The 17,578-nt window shown below is 32.3% G+C and overlaps 1 long non-coding RNA gene and 1 pseudogene across 1 annotated transcript in view; one reads left to right on the top strand and one right to left on the bottom strand.

Moving 5' to 3' along the window:
- LOC145263420 (uncharacterized) overlaps window positions 1–17,578 on the bottom strand; it is an 800,154-nt gene that overhangs the window by 590,640 nt on the left and 191,936 nt on the right. The window lies entirely within an intron of this gene.
- LOC145265038 (U2 spliceosomal RNA) lies at window positions 2,667–2,800 on the top strand (annotated as a pseudogene).

Below are 17,578 nucleotides of genomic sequence, written 5' to 3'. Positions count from 1 at the left end.
TTCTAACTTTTGTAGTTATAATAGATAGATTATGCTAGATATATTTCCATATGTCTGAATACCCTATATACAAATTTTCTAAATTGTAGGTAAAAAATTTGTTGAGTATGTAGGTTAAGAATTGTTCTCTCTCTCTCTCACACACACACACACACACACACAAGTTCTCACTTTTATAGATATAATAGATAGATTATGCTAGATATATTTCTATATGTCTGCCTACCCTATATACAAATTTCCAAATCTGTGCCCAAAAATGTGTGGAATATATAGGTTGAGAATTGTTCTCTCTCTCTCTCACACATATTCTCACTTTTATAGGTTATATAGGTTGAGAATTTTTTGCTCTTTCCATCACTCACATTCACACTTTTATAGATATAATACATAGATTATGCCAGATATATTTACATATGTCTGAATACCCAATATACACATTTTCAAATCTGTAGATAAAAAATTAGTTGAATATATAGGTTGAGAATTGTTCTCTCTCTCTCTATTTCTCTCTCTCTCTCACACACACATTCTCACTTTTATAGATATAATAGATAGATTATGCTAGATATATTTCCATACGTCTGAATACCCTATATCCAAATTTTCTAATATGTAGATAAAAAATTTGTTGAATATATAGGGTGAGAATTTTCCTTCCTCTCTTTCTCTCTCTCTCTTTCTCACACACACACAAGCTGAAAATTGTTCTCTCTCTCTCTCTGACTCTCTCTCTCTCTCTCACACACACACACATGGTCATTTTATAGATATAATAGATAGGTTATGCTAGATATATTTCTATATGTCTGAATACCCTATATACAAATTTTTAAATCTGTAGATAAAAAATTTGTTGAGTATATAGGTTGAGAATTGTTCTTTCTCTCTCTCTCACACACACATTCTCACTTTTATAGATATAATAGATTATGCTAGATATATTTCCAAATGTCTGAATACCCTATATACAAATTTTCAAATCTGTAAAGATAGAATTTGTTGAATATATAGGTTGAGAATTGTTCTCTCTCTCTCTCTCTCTCACTCACTCACTCACTCACTCACTCACACACACACACACACATTCTACCTTTTATAGATATAATAGATTATGCTAGATATATTTCCATATGTCTGAATACCCTGTATACAAATTTTCAGATCTGTACATAAAAATTAGTTGAATATATAGGTTGAGAATTGTTCTCTCTCTCTCTCTTCTCTCTCTCTCTTTCACACACATTCTCACTTTTCTAGATATAATAGATAGATTATGCTAGATATATTTCCATATGTCTGAATACCCTATATACAAATTTTCTAATCGGTAGATAAAAAATATGTTGAATATATAGGGTGAGAATTGTACTTACTCTCTCTCTCTCTCTCTCTCTCTCTCACGCACACATTCTCACTTTTATGGATATAATAGATAGATTATGCTGGATATATTTCCATATGTCTGAATACCCTATATACAAATGGTCAAATCTGTAGATAACAAATTTATTGAATAGATAGGTTGAGAATTGTTCTCTCTCTCTCTCTCTCGCAACCTTACACACACAACCACACGCAAACATTCTGACTTTTATAGATATAATAGATCGATTATGCTAGATATATTTCCATATGTCTGAATACCCAATATACAAATTTTCAAATCTGTAGGTAAAAAATTTGTTGAATATATAGGTTGAGAATTGTTCTCTCTCTCTCACACACTCACATTCTCACTTTTATAGATATAATGTATAGATTATGCTAGATATATTTCTATATGTCTGAATACCCTATATACAAAGTTTAAAATCCGTAGATAAAAATACGTTGAGTATATAGGTTGAGAATTGTTCTCTTTCTCTCTTACGCACACACACACACACACACACACATTTTCACTTTTATAGATATAATAGATAGATTATGCTAGATATATTTCCATATGTCTGAATACCCTATATACAAATTTTCAAATCTGTAGATAAAAAATGTATTGAATATATAGGTTGAGAATTGTTGTCTCTCTCTCTCTCTCTCTCTCTCTCTCTCTCTCTCTCTCTCTCTGGCTACCTCACACACACACACATTTTCACTTTTATAGATATAATAGATAGATTATGCTAGATATATTTCCATATGTCTGAATACCCTATATACAAAATTTCAAATCTGTAGATAAAAAATTTGTTGAGTATATAGGTTGAGAATTGTTCTCTCTCTCTCACACGAAACTGTGCGCTCGGCTTCTTCCCCCCTTCCCACCCCAAATGCTTGGGAAACTGTGCACTGTTTTTGTTGGTTTTCAAGCTGCCTCTTCCCCCCCCACACACACACAGTTTAACAGTAGTAGGAGGTCAAGAGAAAGAGGGTGAGAGAGAGAGAAGAGTAAGTTGGTGAGAGAGAGAGAAAAGAGAAAGAGGGTGTTGGTTTTATATTTTTATTATCGTCTAATATTTTGAAAGCTGAATTTCTAATAAAATGTGCATCTATAGGAGATAATGCCTGGGAATGTGTTCCCCCCCCCCACAGTTTAACAGTGGTGTGACGTCAAGAGAAAGAGGGTGAGAGAGAGGGAAGAGTAAGTGGGTGAGAGAGAGAAAGAGAGAGAAAAAAAAGAAAGACGGTGTTGGTTTTGTGAAAAAAGTTGTTATTTACAATTGTTCGCATTCTTGGCCTTTTGGTCAAGATCAAAGTGTAGTATCTGTTCTTCAGATGCTGCACTTCTATTTCTTGTTCTCTTTCGGTGGAGGAGAAATCCTCCACGACTGAGACAATTTTTATTTTTGTACCTTTTCTCCACGTTAAAAAACGACCCTGGTGTCTAACTCTGTCCCGTGGGGAGGCATAGTAAATAGGTACAATTGTTCGCCATTAGTGGATGTTGACGTCACGTCACGTGACATGACTAAGCGTTTTTTTTTTTTAGTATGAATAACATTTTTTGTTTTAATTATAAAGTCTACACTTAATTTTATAGAAAATGCTGTATATATAATAGAAAAAAAAAATTACTGGTTTTGTTGGATTCAAGTGGATCCCCCCCCCTCCAGTTTAAGAGATAGCAGGTCACGTGGTAATATACAAAATGGCTAGCGTAAATATAAAGATCGGTTTTTTTATCGACGAATATTTTGAAAGCTGAATTTTTTTTTATTCCTGTACATTTTTTCCTGATATTTTTCGTTAAAACTCTTGTATAAATACTATTTTTAACCAGTTAAATACGTTGGAGACATTGTCATGGAGTTTAATAATCTCTAGAACAAAGCAGAAGAGAAATTACAAAAGTATCGGTAAAACAAAGTGTTTGTTTACATTTGTTCGCCATTACTGGATGTTGACGTCACGTCACGTGACATGACTAAGCGTTTTTGGATTATGTAATATTAACATTAAAATGACAGGTTTTTTTGGGGGCCCCCCTAGGAGAGAAATGATCAGTTCACCCCCTTTTAATGGTCCGTTTGGTGTGGAATTTCGATATTTGTCATGCGGGTGATCAAGGTTCAATATGATACATAATTTGTCAACTTTGGTTGTGTCTGTCAAAAGTTTGAGCTGACGTCACGTCACGTGACACGTATTGAATAACGTTAAAATGACAGGTTTTTTGGGGGGCCCCCCTAGGAGAAAAACGATCAGTTGACCCCTTTCTACTGGTCCGTTTGACGTGAAATTTCGATATTTGTCATCCGGGTGATCAAGGTGCAATATGATACCAAATTTGTCAACTCTGGTTCCGTCTTTCAAAAGTTTTAGCGTTACAAACAAACATACATACATACATACATACATACATACACACCGATTTTTGCCTTTTATATATATAGATGGACTAGCATTTCAGCCTTGCGTTTCGCGGGTGTTTGTAGGTGTATGTTGAGAAAACAGCGGTCAATTTTGTTTTAATTTTACCCTATTTTGACCCCTTAACCTTTATTATTTTGAGCTAAAATCAAGTTTTTAAGTTAGATTATTGCCCAAGGAACCCATATCTAAAATGTCATGTGTTTACATTCAAAATTGCCAGAGGCGGGGGATAGAGTTCTTAAAAGGTCAAATTGTTTAACTTTGACCCCTTAGCAGCCCACTTTCTGGCCGAAAACCGATCAGAAATATTTATTCAAAATCTCAGTACATTGTATATCGAATGTCGAGTCTGTAGACTTAAAATTGACAGAGTTATTGCGTAGGGAAATGTACACAGACACGCAGACACACAGAAATGTTTACTTTATATGTATATATATATATATATATATAGAGAGAGAGAGAGAGAGAGAGAGAGATAGATAGATTAAATAAAAATATATACGTGTACATAAATATATATGGAATCAATTTTTTTCCTGTACACATTTTACGCAAATCTTATGCAAGCATAAATCATGTAGAGTATTTGCATAATATAATTACACATTAGAGGGAATGCGTCTAACTACACTGCACAGTGCAAGGAATAAATCAACCTTTTCATCTTCTGTTGCATCCATAGTGGGTGCATAGACACGCCAAAAAAGTTGTATAACGACCATTTACCAGAGGTAACCTCTAGTCATGATACGGTCATCACACCACACGGAAATTCTTCCAGACTAGAAGGAATTGATGACATTATAGAAAAAACACGCCTGGTTCCCTCTTACATCCATCTGCTCTATCACTCCAGAGAATTCTGTAGGCCCCAGCCAACCCAGAAAAGTGTCCCGCTCAGCCAGCCTGTTCTCAGACAGCGCAACTATGCCCGTGTCTTAACGTTGAAGTTCCTTAGATACAATAGCAGATGTAAGCTCTGGGCGCGTTATTGCTGACTGTAAATCAAGGAACGTCTGCACATTCCAACAGTCGATGGCCATTGTATTATATTTCCTCGCAGCAGCTGATGATGATCGGGTCCAGGCTTTGGAGCCCTTAGACACCTTCTGGGCCAGGCTCTTGAAGTTCCAGTTCCCTTATTGACATTTACGTTTATAACTATATTTTCCAACTTCACCTCCAACCACATGCCATTTGATCCTTGAATGGGACTTAGGTTGCTGGGCTGGTATTCTACATGGCAGGTTGTGTCATATATGTCGCAGTTTACAGAGCCTAAGTTCCTCTGGAGGTTTCTGTTAGGGTTACCTGACTAAGCCTTTGGTTAAAAGAACCTTGGCCCACAAGGCAGTGGACGTCAAGTTCTACGGTGCAGTACACTCGGCGTGCATCAGAGCCCCGTCTGCGTGGCAGTGGTCACGACGTTCAAGTGGGGTTGATTTGTCTTGGAGAATCACATTATGACGCTAAGACATCTGTGTGCTTTTAACACACGCCCACACAAGATTTGATCACCATATATATATATATATATATATATATATATATATATATATATATATATATATATATATATGTGTGCATATATATATATATAATGTATTTTATATACATATATTATATTTTATATACATATATTATATCTTATATATACACACATATACATATGCACATATATACATACATATACACATATGTATATACATATACATGCATATATACATCATTTTTTTTTCAGATTGCATATCGGAATATTGAGACGTTTGATGATGATGATCTTACTTGTTTTTAATTTTGTAGCAATTATATATATTCTATCTTGTTTACTTTTACACCACCCTCTTTGCTCCATATATCCGTCAGTTCGCTGGGAACTTTTATATGGTATCCTTATATCTTAAAATATATTTATGTAACAAATAAGTATGTAGGCGTATGCTATTCGTTACTTTGAAAGACGAAGAAAAATACATGTTTACTTATTTTGGTTTAAAACTGGTAGATTGTATCTCTTATCGAATTTTCTTTTTGGCTTACACAAAACCAAATAAACTTCAGTCATGAATGATCATCAATTCCAGCATAGATACATTTTTCTTACCAGCTTAGGTTTTTTTTCATAAGTTTCCAGTTTAGCTTTTCTATTTTTTGTTCAAAATCAGTCGACAAAACATTTTCGATAGACTTAACGAAAACAAATGTCTGTGTTATTGATTACATGGTTATTCGAATAGATGCTCACTGGAAAGCTCACTGGAAAGCTTTGTTATCTACGGAAAAGTTCCACACAAAAACAAACCTTCACTTATCTTTCAATTTTTTTGGTTCATAATAGACACTTGCGTCTATACTGACTCAAGGTTTTCGCGAAGCTCGAAGTGCGCTCGGTCGCTGACGGAAATAAATGGAAGTGGCCGATCACGACACGTTTAACCGCGATGGAATTTTTTTTATGATAAACTTGAAAAACATTAAAATACGATACAGAAAATTACAATCATGCATTAATCCCAATTCTAATCCCTATCCCAAACACTTTCAAATGAAATTACTTTTTTTATTTCTTCCCATTTACAGTTTTCATTGAATCCTATTAGTTAAAACAAGCAGCATGTCTGTAAAACTATGAGGAACGCTCGACCAAACATTTTTCGTTTTTTTCCCCGAAATAAGCTGCCGGAGAAAGTCCGAAAAAAAAACGTGGAAATCGTGGGTTGGTAAATACAGAAGCGTCTCATCATTTGCCCAATTCAGGTAATATTGCCACACACAGGGAATATTTTCCCCACAGAGGTATATTCAGTGATGGGATTATACCGGTCCGCACCGGTTCACATGAACAGGTGCTTAAAATATTATGAGTTCGGCAAACCGCATGTTAAAATTGCGTAAACCCCTATTCATTATCAACACAAAAGTTTATATATATATATATATATATATATATATATATATATATATATATATATATATATATATATATATATGCACGATCTGTTTTCTTAGAATATGTTCTTAACAAATTTGAATCACACTACTGGGTATATTGCGAAATATTTCGACTGTGAATGACTCATTTTGGGCATATTTAGAAAGCGACTTCGAGCTATTTTTCTTGACTGCAATTTGGCGGCATGCGTCACTCAGATCTATCTTACAAAATAGCATTCCTCCGTTAAACTTTGTGAAAACATACGAGCTTAGAAGTATGAAACGATTGGATTTAAGTACTGAGTTCGAACCAGTGAATAACTCAGTAGATTCCCGGATGTCTGTTTTTTATGTTTGAGCTGCCCATTGATTTGGATTGTATGCCGATTTTTGAAAGTTTTCAAGCTGCTCGTTTATTTTCTCGAACGAAACAGACGGTAACTTTTCTTTAATAATGGTTGCATATTATATTTTAACTTGAATCATGCCGATATTTTTGTGCATTTCCTCATAATATCTAAGAAAACATACAGAAACTCTTTTTTTATTTAATCTATTTTCTTTTACGGCCGTTCGAGTTAAAACTTTTTTAATAATAGCATTATAGGCTTGCATCCAATTATTGTTGCACCTAATCTTCCCCCAAATAATTATCTGTATTTCTTACAGACACCTGTAATTTATTTTTCGTACCAATAAATGTAATATAAGTGATTAATTCACTCTCAATAGTTATTCTCAACACAATTACTTTCCCTTTGGTTTGTAATACTTTACAATTATTTCATCTTGTTCATGTATGCAACTTCATTAATAAGTTTTGTTCTAAATCAACCAACAGTTATTATATAATATTTCACCAACACCTATCTAATTATGTTTTACTCATTTGTTGTTTGTTCTAGCGTATCTTGTTCGATTTTCATGTGGTCTTTAGCTTTTTTGTTTTGTTCTGTCACAAATAAGACAATTGCTGTGCAGAATGAGCAACATTCCCCTAATGTGGGTCGCCGCATCGGTTGTGAATTATGTTAATTTTTAGTGAATTATCTTTCATAGTGTTCGAGTGAAAAATGTTCTATCTTTATTTTGTCTAGAGAATAGTTTAGTTTTATATAAGTTCTTACGTACGAGACATCTGCTTCTTCAATGGTGATTCAATTTTCTTAATCCAATCACTAAGAGCCAATTATATAACTTTTGGAGTGTAATGTTTGACTCATCTTCTAATTTAGTCTGGTTTCAATCTCTGTTTTTTTTTTCCACAATTCTTGTACAAATACCAGACCTTCGAAATCGACAGCACTCATTTCAACTAGTTTAAAATCATTACAGTGTGTGTTGACTTTTGATGCAAATCTTTAATAATCATTATCTAATTTTAATTGTATATTCAATTGTATGTTGTTTGTTAAATCCAGTCCTTGTTACCTTCTAGTAATAACGACGTTCTGGGATCAAGAGTTTTACGGCTTAAGAAAAAAGATAAGTCACAAGATATTTCAGTTAAAATGTATCTCGTTGTGTTCTATCGCGCCCAGTTCCCAAGCAATAAGCAGTCCGTTTTAATGTCTGCAATTCAGTTCACTCAATGTTATAAGGCTCTAAAATCTGGATCCCATACACAATGCAAATAGTTAATATAATTCCAGACTGCATTGGCTAAGAATTCTATTAAACTTCCCGTGATTAGTTTTCTTTTGTTGTTCTAGTGGCACTTTATTTAATATTTCTCCGCTTTTATATTGGTGGAAAATCGTTCTATTTTAAGGCTAAACATTGTAGATTTTAAATCCTCCACGGTTCCTTATTTATATTATTTAAGATAGAAAAATAGGCTGAATGTATTTTTCCGGGGTTAAAAATAATTTACAATTTTCCACGAAAAGTTTTATTCTAAACTAGCGGCAGCGCCTCGTCGGCACACACAATGCCGAGTCAAACCCCAAATAAAGTACACCCAACATCGTCTTACCGCCAACACCTACTCTGTTAACTAGGAGTATGTGAACTTCCCATATGCACAAAACAGAATCACTGAAAAAAAAAAGCATCCACAAAAACGGTAAATATAATGAGTAAACGTTTAATAAAATGATGGGTAAAATTATTACCTACTTGCCAGGATTGGAACCTCGAATCTTATGATCCGTAGTATGACCCGTTATTCATTGCGCCACAAGTCCAGTCCCTATGCCGAAATATATTACCATGACTGTGTACAGACAGTGCTAAATTGACATGGGCAGGTAACTTTTTCGACAGTCACGACAGGGCCCAAATACCTTTATTTCAGGCTTTTGTGTGACTCGTCGTTGTTCGTTAGACGCTATATAAAGATAAGGATAATGTAGGAACCCACACCATTCAGAGAGAAAAAAAATAATTTTTCGATTCAGTGAAATTGTTCGAAAGTTTATATATATATATATATATATATATATATATATATATATATATATATATATATATATAAGAGGGTAGTCACTAACAATGTGTATTTTTTAACATTTTATTATTCCGCGTATTGGTTTTTCATTGAGAATTATGTTTAGATCATTGTAATAATGTTTTTAAATCATTGAAATCGTTTTTAACGCATTTCAGACGTTCTGAGAAGCGTCCTCTTCAAAAGTTATTTTCAAATGTGTTGGAGATGTAAAAATAGCATTTTCGTAGTTCTGGAGAGGACGCTTGACAGAACGGCTGAAACGCGTTAGAAACGATGTCAATGATCTAAAAACATTATAACAACGATCTAAACATAATTCCCAATTAAAAACACATACACGGAATAATAAAATAATGTTACAAAATACACATTGTTGGTGATTATTCCCTTATTTAAATATACATCTTTCTTTCATTGGAATTTCTTAACCCATTTTATATATAACTAAATACACATACAGAATTTTCTAAATAGTAGAGATAATCAACACAATATAGGTCTTGAAGTCGAACGAGACATTTTAGCTGATCTCAATTGAAATGTATCTTGTTCCACAGAAGAAATTGAAGTTAAAAACAAGTATTTGTTATTAAATGATATTCTCTTTACGGGGGGAAAAGCAAGTGATAGGGGAACGAAACATTGACATCACTGTTTGTGCAATAATAAAAATGTGGACTTACGTATTTTTCATTTGTCTTTTTAGACATGAAAATATATTATACGATTTGTTTTCTATGTTTGACATTCTAGTCCTCAAAATGTTTAGCCGTCCGGTTAATCGGTGCTGAAAAAAGATTCTCTGTATATATTTCAGAAACACAATCCTGCACAAAATCGCCATTCGGATGACGTATTCGAACGAGCAAATGGGTCCTTTCAATGTAGCATATTTTGTACGGATCTCCTGTCATTTCTCGTTTTGACCTTATGAAAGGATCGTAATGTACAACTCAATTAACGGATGTCAGTAGAAGAGAATATATTGTACAAGTACGTTAATACAAAGTAACTGTTTTCGGCATTTTCTGGTAATTAATTAAATAGCGTGCAACTGATTGTGATTCTCCATGATAAGAAGAGTCTATTACGAGTGAATGAGTTAGGATGTATAACAGAAATTCATGATGATTTTGTAACATAAATTTATTAACAGGGAGACGATTATTAGTATTATGGTGCAATAATATTATAGCTTAGTGATGTTCAATCTTAAAGTCAATTCCTGTTTCGCACTAGTATAATTATATATGAAAAAGAAGAAAATATAATCTAAGTCGTAATCGGAATCGTAGAATAATATGGACAGGAATGTGTAATAAACATGAAGCGAATGTATAGTGAATAAAGGGATGACGAAAAAATATCGGCGGAAAATAAAAGAACATTGCAAGAGAAAAACGGACATTTTCACTTCTTTATAAGGCTGCTTGCTTCCCTGAAAAGATTGTATCTTGACTAGTGCCGATTGATTCAAATCGTCTTTGAGATGTGACAGGAATTCTATTTACATCAAATAGTCTAGAGGTTCACCTGCGAACACTTGTCAAAATATGATTCTTCAATACACACCAAGTCCTGCCTCGAATTCTCGCGTCAATATCAGAAAAGTTTGTTAATCAGACCAGGAACCACCGCGTTGCTGTCCGTATTTAAAGTGTACACATATTTTCCTTGACACTCGTCAATAATAAAACATAGGCATATGGATCTGTTAGGATCTTTTAACATGCGACCGATGTATTTTAAATTGTATATATAAAGTAGCTTCCAAAACTAAGTGACATCGTTTTAAAAACCTAATATTTGTAAGAAAGCTTATATTTTTACAACTGGCTATCCTCCCTAATAACATACTAAAATTTGAATCAAATGAAAATGATAGAAAAAGAATTATGTCAATTATTTTTTTTTAAATAGGAACGCCCAAAAGTGGGGAAAATTCAGAAACACAATGTAAACAGCAAAAAAATAATAAAAATGCATGTGCAATCAATATTTAATGAATGAGCCCTTGCTCTGAATGTCGGCTGCACATTTTCGACTACAAGAACGAATCAGTTATTGAAAATCCTCGATACTAATTTTAGACCATTCTTCTTGAAACCTCATCCATAAATCGTCCGTGTTAGTGGGATTTCTTTCCATAACTTTCATCTGAATGTTTTCCAACGATTTTCTATTAGGTTTAAGTCCGGACTTTGCGGTGGCCAATCAATAATTTCGAAATCTTGCTCGGTAAGGTAACTCATTGCCACCTTTGCCTTGGGTACATAGGGCATGATCTTGCATAAAGGTAGTCCTATCGAAAACTGAATTCTGTATGATTGGCACAACGTTATCATGAACAATGTTTTTTTTTAGATTAGCGCGTTTGCACGCGTTTATAACCGGACAAGAGGTGTAGTACCTTGGCCAAACTAAAATAAGTTTTTTTAGTACACTTCGCACCTAATCTTTCATCAATATTTCTCTTTACATGTTTTCCATCACTTCCAAACAAATTAAACCTGCTTTCATCACTGAAAAATACTTTTCAAGAATTTTCATATTTCCAAATTACATATATGTTTGCAAACTCTAACCTCTTCTCCTTATTCTTCGAACTAACAAGTTGTTTGTTCCCTTGGGTCCGATTAAACAGCTTATTTTTTAAAGGTAGTCTAGAAAGAATATATATTCACACATACTCACATTTGGTACGATGCATAACCCTTTTAATTTCTGTGCAATACGTAAAACGGTATTTTAATGACATACGCTGCATTATTCGATCTTTACTTGTGGAGGTTTTTCGGGGTCTTCCGGATTTAAAAGCACTAACTATTTTGTCAGTGTCATTGTAGGATTTAACAACCCTGCCACACTCTTGGAACTTTTCACAGAAATCTCTCTCATGGTGGGTTTTCCTTGTGTAGCGTTACAGAAGCTTATCTCACACAGTAATCGAATTTTTGCCATTTCGCCATGAAGCCAGCTGATACAAGATTTACAAATGTCTAAGTAAGACTAATTGTTTAGAGGAAAAAAAATTGAATATATCATAGTTTTTACATTATTTTTCTAAATTTTGCCCCTTACTGTTTCACGTTCTTATTTTGAAAATAAATAAATAATTGTTATAATCCTTTTTTTAGCCTTTGCAAATGATGTACATTTTAGCATGTTATTATAAACGATAATGACTACCAGTTTTCAACATTTCAGTTTTCCATTGTTGTTATTTCTAACAAATATTAGGTTTTAAAATTATGGCCCTTAGTCATGGACGCTATATATATATATATATATATATATATATATATATATATATATATATATATATATATATATATATAGCGTCCATGACTATATATATATATATATATATATATATATATATATATATATATGTGTGTGTGTGTGTGTGTGTGTGTGTGTGTAGAACCCATTCGTACCTCAATTTATCTTCATGAATAACATCAACATTGTGGGTAAAAAAAGACAGATTTACAAAGAATTAAAGAACAATTTTCAGTAATTCTATGTAGTGTGCTGAATTGTCCTCATCGCGTTTTTGACGATGATTTTGTCGTTGTCTAGGATATTGTTTTCAATTGCTAGAATCTGGAAGAAAGGCAACTCAGTACATCGTGGAAATAAAATATATCAAATGGGAAAAATATAACGATTATACGTTTTACTGACGGTCAAATGTGTATAAGCTCATGAGACAGATTATTTCGCGTTTATAAGTTTAAGTCTATTGGTATCCGTAATGTAGGCACAACAACCCTATCGTAAAATATTAACGGCTCGTGTTCTCCAGTATCGTTTTCTTGCAACTTTCTATTATTTCTGGAGTGTCTCTGTTGTGGGGCTCTTTTTAGTGTCTACAAAAATATTTAATAACTGGTATGCCATATTCCATCTTTATTGTATGGTGTATACTTGTTGTCAGAATAAAGATCAGTGATACATTGTGAACTAATTTTATGCATTGCAAGAACGCTGCAGAACCTATAAAATAAGCAAAAACCGTAATAATAATTGAAAAAGGAACATATAAGCAAAATATGGAAAATATTCTAATTATAATTAATAAAAACTTTGACATTTTACAACTCCTCTAGTTAAGACATCCCGAATATTAAGGAAAACCGCTATTTATCTGATATTGGAAAGTGGTATTGACTAACCACATTTTGATTTTTTTTTTTAATTAAGATAGTATTTTGAAACAAAATTGAAAAGTACGTTAATCATTCTAAGAAAAGTTCGAGAGAACTACCGTAATAAGTATATAAAAATATATTATAATAGGATATCGTAATTTAAATCTCTGAGGCACCGGCATTGATATAGTACAATGTATATGTGAACTGAGAGATGATAGCTAGTACTGGTTACTAAATTGTAAAATACGGAGAATAGAATGCATTACCATATGAGACAACTCAAATATAACAAAATGCAATGGTGACCGGAGTAAGACGTTCACATTTTTCTTTTTATTTATACTAGAAGGCTTACCTCATCGTAATATATGCTTATATATAATACTCTATTTTATACAGATTCCGTTTGTATTATAGAGCCAATTCTCTATTCATTATTGTATTGTACCCTTAAGTATATTTCGGTTCATACAAATTTCGTATTTATTTTAATAGATTCAATATTCCATTGGTTGCTATATGTAAGTTGATATATTAGTGATTATGAAATTTAAAACCATATGATTTACGAGACCATCAGTTAGAATAGAAACCAAAACATACAGGGTTCCAACCTTAATTAGTATATTTGATAAGTTTTCTAGAAATAACTTTACTAGCTTAAAAATTTGAGACGGAGACAAAAAAATTTAAAGATTTAGTATTCTATTTATATTAAGAACTACTGAACATTATGAGCCCTATTTTAGATCCATTCTCAGTAGGTAGTTGTCTATATAGATGTTTGTCCAATTTACTTTTAAATTTCCGCAAAAAAAGCAGACAACATAGAAGAAATTCTTGAAGTAAGCAGTTTGAAGACAAAATCTACTAATGCCCAAAGCTTTCCAGCCTCTTGAGCGTTCTAGTATAAAGGAGTTAGGCTTGGCTGATTATCGGATCGGTTGGGAGTATTTACGATGGGAGAGCACAAGTGCAGCAAGTCCGTCGAGGCCAATGCCAGTTAAGTTTGTTCAAACTGAAGGTACGATTCTTAATATTAGAAATGATACACCGCCGCTAATTAGTCATAAGTATTTAGTGCTTAAAATGATAGAAGAGACGGGTTATAATGAAATTAGCTCCGCGGAATTGTTGGGACAACGGCATATTGAATTGACAGGTAACGGATCTAATCACTAGAAGGGGAGAAATATTTGAAATATAAAAACGATTACAAAGTTACCGTGGCAAATGCAATAAATATACTCCCCTGTGAATTTTAAATGAAACATGAATCCATAAAGGCTTGAAGAGAAGACGTTAAAAGACCATCATTACAGGGGAAATACAAAATATTAGACTTCCTAACTCCAGCTTAAGTGAATTCGAAAGTATCGGACACTGAGTAAAAAAAGAAAAAAAAAACTGAAATAAATATAGATAGCGACCAACTTTATAAAAAGGGAAAACTGCACGTCGCAATTGTCGGATATCTACATGTAAAAATATTTTGGCACTCTACAGTCTTTGCAGTTTGTCTACTACATGTTGGTGTGATAGGAATATTCGTTTAACTCACTTATATAAGGCACTTTTATATATATTATCAACTAATATATTTCGAGCCCTGCAAAACAGAAAACAATCTGTGTTTTAATACCTCATCTTATGCCGTCTTATAGTATATATATATATATATATATATATATATATATATATATATATATATATATGCATATATATATATATATGGAATAATCGTCATTTCTTTAGCTAAGAAACAGCTATCACAATCTGATATTCCTATCAAGTGATGTAGTGTATTATTTGATAATTCCTGACGTAAGACTTGTGGCTATCTGTCCATGTAATGTAACATCAGGACACGTGCCCTTACTAAACATTTGATTAGAGAATTTCACTCTATTTTGAAACCTAACAATTAGATTAATCATGCTTTTTTTTCTTTTATTTGTCTATAGTTTAGGGGGGGAAATATAATACAAAACATGATCGACACACTAATAATCATGTTGCATATGAAAATAGCAGTCATGCTTTAAATATTCTGTGATTTGGGTTATTCAAAATACTATTTATACTTTGACTGAAATATTGAAAATTTTTCAGTTGATGCAAACGCAGATTGTATCAATCACATCGGTCGATGAAACCAATCATCAGGATGATCATGAAAACACTGTAATGATCTAAATATTCCAAAATGTATGATTGTGATTTATGTTTCTTTTTTATACTATCCTTCTTGCGCATTAATTCCTTGTCTCTTAAAGTCATTGTAGTTTATGAGTTATGTAAGAGATTCCCCCAAATTTGAACACAATAACTTTGGCTTTAGTAAATCTACATATTATACAATATGATCGTCATATATGATGAATGAAATTTTTCTAAAATAGACATTTTTTTCTAATTTTATATAATGATGTTTCATATTTTGTAAATTGCAATGTTTCCCTTCCAAAATTCAGAAAGAACGTGATACATATTTTTAACTAAATCAGTTAATGTTAAAAACGCTCACATTTTCATTATGTCTGGAAACTTATACGCTTAGCATATGATTTAAATGTGTACGAATGTGCACTAATTTATTATCTCTCAATTATGCTGAGATTTTGTATTATACATAGAAACATTTTAAGGACAAACTTGTGCGATAAATAATTATACTTCGTTATACTATTTAAACACGATAACTTATATACTATAGGCAGGTGAAGTTTTTCAGCGTATAAAACACATTATGAAAAAGTATATACGATTAAAAACTGATGAACTATGAGACAACAACTCATTGAATAATATACGATAGAGATTGGAAATATTTTATAGAAATACGAATTCCACATTCGGATTATATATTTGCTGAAAATATATGTATAGTAAATATATTAAGTATGCGATCTTTTTCAGGTTATAACTAAAACGAACCTGTGCATATAGGAAAAGAACCCAAATTATTTCAGTTTTCTACAGAATAAACGTGATTTCAAAGTAAACACAACTAATTGCCTATTATAATGTTTCATTTTCTATTACTGCGTTTAAAGCTATCAACTTGAACTGCCTTCACTGATTTATACATAGAAAGTTTTATATTTTTTGTTTATATTTACTATCAAGATACTCTCCTTTAGCCCCATCCTTCTATTTGTGTATTTCGTAAACGAGATATACTATAGTCACTTAAAAATAGAGAGAAACCTCAGAATAACTGATCGATATATTACTACAAAACATATACAATATTAATACATGTAGGCCATTCCTGGGCTAATTGTAAAATGAACACAGAAAATATATTACACTAATATTACTTACAGACGGTTATGATTGGTAAGAGTTTTGTAATCATGATGGAAAAATGTATACTACATTTGTAAATTGAGCAATTAAATACGGAATATTAGTCTGAAAAATATAGTTAACTGCACTAAATATTAAAAGTACATAAGTGTGCAGTCTACTCGTAATGTCTGCAATTAATATAATACAATAATATAGTTAAACCAATTCTAAGATAAAGTTGGCTATTTATATAGCCACATCTGTTTTCAGTTCTTAAAATCGTTATCTAATTAATATATATTTTTTTTAAATAAGCCAAAGTTCGAGTTTAATTTGGACTAAAGTGAAACTGGATTAGTTTATTTATCGTTTCTAGCAACCAGGTTAATATCAATAAACCGGAATTTAGTGATTAACTTTCAGTAAGAATACAATTTTGAATTAGATAAAATGTAAGCTAATTAATTGGTAAATGACACAAAGAAAGCCCCGGTTCTGTTTTAAAGACGATATAGCTTAATTATCATTTTTAAAGAGTTCGTTAATAACACTCAACTTGCGAAATCTATTTTGAATAATCTAAATGATACAAACAATAGTTTACATTATTCAACTCGTAATTCATTTCGTGATTGTATCATTTTTATTCCTTGTTTTTTTTCTTTGTTTTGAGTTATCGTTATTTCTGTAGAGTTGTATTCGTTTGCTATATGTTTGCGTTTTTCAATCGTGATTTAATAGATATAGTATTTTTTATTGATATTTCCATCCAATAGTTCTTCTAAATTCACTTCCCTCTTATTCTTAAACGTGGGTTCTGATAATCATATGAGATATCCGCGAAGATCCCCTGACAGTTTTCATGCTCAGAAGCCACATTACAAGGTAGTTACTCAAAATCAAAGACGCAATATATGATAGA

This window comes from Euprymna scolopes, chromosome 3 (genome assembly GCF_053919585.1).
Source record: "Euprymna scolopes isolate OS-2025 chromosome 3, ASM5391958v1, whole genome shotgun sequence".
Lineage (NCBI taxonomy): Eukaryota > Metazoa > Mollusca > Cephalopoda > Sepiida > Sepiolidae > Euprymna > Euprymna scolopes.
This window is presented reverse-complemented; position numbering and strand designations above follow the sequence as displayed.